The sequence below is a fragment of the Colobus angolensis genome, unplaced genomic scaffold (genome assembly GCF_000951035.1).
Source record: "Colobus angolensis palliatus isolate OR3802 unplaced genomic scaffold, Cang.pa_1.0 Scaffold365, whole genome shotgun sequence".
In the NCBI taxonomy this organism is placed as follows: domain Eukaryota; kingdom Metazoa; phylum Chordata; class Mammalia; order Primates; family Cercopithecidae; genus Colobus; species Colobus angolensis.
In genome coordinates this window covers 351,395-354,815 of record NW_012116988.1, presented here as the reverse complement: position 1 = coordinate 354,815, position 3,421 = coordinate 351,395, and positions in this window count along the sequence as shown.

Below are 3,421 nucleotides of genomic sequence, written 5' to 3'. Positions count from 1 at the left end.
TTTTTTTTTTTTTTTTTTAGGCGGAATCTCACTCTGTCACCTAGGCTTGAGTGCAGTGGAATGATCTCAGATTACTGCAACTGTCACCTTCCTGGTTTAAGCAATTATGTGCTTAAATCTGCTGTTTACAAAATGAAGGGGGCCAGCCCCTCCACAATCTGTGGGTTCTCATCAGGTGGGACCAGAGACTGAGAAAAGAAGTAAAATACAGAGACAAAGTATAGAGAAAGAAAAGTGTGCCTAGGGGACTGGTGCTGCTCAGTATAAGGAGGACCCGCATCCTCCCTCCGGCACTGGTGTCTGAGTTCCCTTAGCATTTATTGATCATGATCTCTTCCAGATAATGATATAGCAGGACAATAGAGTAATAGTGTAATAGGGTAATAGTGGGGAGAGCCTCTGAACAAAGGTCTCTGTGTCATAAATAAGTTTAAAGAAAGGTGCTGTGCCTTGATGTGCACACACAGAAACATCTCGCATCTCAAACATTTCGCATCTTGGTGCAATAAAGAGCAGGATTGCTGCCAGCATGTCTGGTGAGCATGTCTGGTGAGACCAACCTTAGAATAAAGAGCAGGATTGCTGCCAGCTTGTCTCACCTCCAGCCCTAAGACAGTTTCTCCTATCTCAGTGAATAGAACATACGATTGGGTTTTACACCAAGACATTCTATTCCCAGGGACAAGCAGAAGACAGATGCCTTCCTCTTATCTCAACTGCAAAGAGGCCTTCCTCTTTTACTAATCCTCCTCAGCACAGACTCTTTATGGGTGTCAGGCCGGGGGACGGGGACGTCGGGCCAGGGGGATGGGTCAGGTCTTCCCCTTCCCACGAGGCCATATCTCAGGCTATCACATAGGGAAAAACCTTGGACAATACCTGGCTTTCCTAGGCAAAGGTCCCTGTAGCCTTCCGCAGTGTGTTGTATCCCTAGGTACTTGAGATTAAAGAACAACGATGACTTTTAACAAGCATACTGCCTTCAAGCACTTTTTTAACAAAGCACATCCTGCACAGCCCTAAATCCATTAGACCTTAAGTCAGCACAGCACATGTCTCTGGGGGCACAAGGTTAAGGCTAAGGTTACAGATTAACAACATCTCAAGACAAAAGAATTTCTCTTAGTACAAAACACATGGAGTCTCTTATGTCTACTTCTTTCTACATAGACACAGTAACAGTCTGATCTTTCTTTTCCCCACACAAAAGACAGAAAAAACCTGGTCTGTTTTAGGATCTACCTCTTTCCTTAAATGTTCAGTTCCATTATGTCACATTTAAGCATGAGTGACACCATTTTGGTTAGGTTTGTCTGTTTGAACCTAGTGCACAAGCTCAGTCCAGAATAATGTCCTCCAATAATTTTGTTTAAAATTGTTTCCCTTTTTGGTCAGAGTGTGACCAAAACTCTGGGCCTTAGTGCCATTCTCAGTTTTCATCCTTTTTGGGTTTGTCCTTCTCTTTTTTTTTGAGACAGAGTCTCTCTCTGTCACCCAGGCAACCTCTGCCTCCCGGGTTCAAGTATATTCTCCTGCCTCAGCCTCCAAAGTAGCTGGGACTACAGGTGTGTGCCACCTCGCCTGGGTAACCTTTGTATTTTTAGTAGAGATGGGGTTTCAACCTGTTGGCCAGGCTGGTTGGTCTCGAACTCCTGACCTCAGGTGATCCACCTGCCTTGGCCTTCCAAAGTGCTAGGATTACAGGTGTGAGCCAAGGCACCTGACCCTCTGTTGTCATTTTTAATTGTGCTTATTTGGATCTTCTATTCTTCACTAATCTTGCTAGTGGTTTATCTTCTTAATTTTTTTCAAAGGTTTAACTCCTGGATTACTTGATATTTTCTATGACTTTTCATATCTAAATCTCCTTCAGTTCAGATCTAATTTTGGTTATTTCTTGTCTGCTGCTAGCTTGGGAGTTGGTTTTCTCTTGCTCACTTGCTTGCTTGATTGATTGAAACAGTCTTGCTGTGTTGCCTAGCCTGGAGTGCAATGGCACAATCTTGGCTCGCAGCAACCTCTGCCTCCCGGGTTCAAGGGATTCTCCTGCCTCAGCCTCCTGAGTAGCTGAGATGACAGGCGAGTGCCACCATGCCCGTCTAATTTTTGTATTTTTAGTAGAGACAAGGTTTTACCTCCCAGGCTGGTCTTGAACTCAAGTGATTCGCCTTCCTTGGCCTCCCAAAGTGTTGGGATTACAGGAGTGAGCCACCGTACCCGGCCTCATTCATTTATTTATGATGTTGTGTATTTAAATTGATTTCTGAGTTTTTGATATGAGTAGTTAGTGCTATAAATTTCCTTCTTAACACTGCCTTGGCTGTGTTGTAGCGATTCTGGTTTGTGTATCTTTGTTCTTATTTGTTTCAAAGAACTTACTGATTTCTGCTTAATTTTATTATTTATCCAAAAGTCATTCAAGTGAACGTTTTTAAATTTCCATGTAATTGTATAATTTGAAGTGGTTTTCTTTGTATTCGGTGATATTTTTGCCAAGCTGTGGCCTAAGTGTGTGTTTGGTATGACTTTGGGAAAATTGAATTTGCTGAGGACTGTTTTATTTCTGATTGGTCAATTTTGTATGTGAGTATGTGACATGTGGTGATGAGAAGAATGTATACTGTGTTGATTTCAGTTGAACAGTCCTATAGGTGCCAGTTAGGACTATTTGGTCAAATGTTGAGTTTAGGTCCTGATATCTTTGTTATTTTTTTGCTCCAGTGATCTGACTAATAGTGTCTGTGGGGTGTTGTAGTCTCCCACTATTATTGTGTCAGAATCCAACTCTCTTCATAGGTCTCTAATTATTCATATGTACTCGTGGATTTTTTTAGAACACCTTTCTGTCTTCTGCTTTTTTCTTTAGTGTGCCCAAGGCTGCTCCTTAGATGCCTAAACCTTGAGTCTACTGAAATTCAGATGTCCAAGAGATCAAAGAACCTGTCCAGAGATTTAGCTGTTTTTGTTTTTGGTTTGTTTTGTTTTGGTTTGGTTTGAGATGGAGTCTCACTCTGACGCCCAGGCTGGAGTGCAGTGCACTCAGCTCACTGCAACCTCTGCCTCCTGGGTTCAAGTGATTCTCCTGCCTCAGCCTCCTTAGTGGCTGGGATTACAGGCGCATGCCACCACGCCTGGCTAATTTTGTATTTTTAGTAGAAACAGGGCTTCCCCGTGATGGCCAGGCTGGTCTCCTGACCTCAAGTGATCTAACCACCTCGGCATCGTAAAGTGCAGGGATTAAAGGCATGAACTACCGTGCCTGGTCGAGATTTGGCTGTTATGGGAGAAAATATAAATTAGAAATTTATATTTCTATATTTTATTAATTTATTAATCATTAATAAATTCCACTGTGAAATATAGCAAAAATGCTATTAAAAGAAGCCATACCCTTGTCCTGCCTTCCAAATGGCTTCTCCTA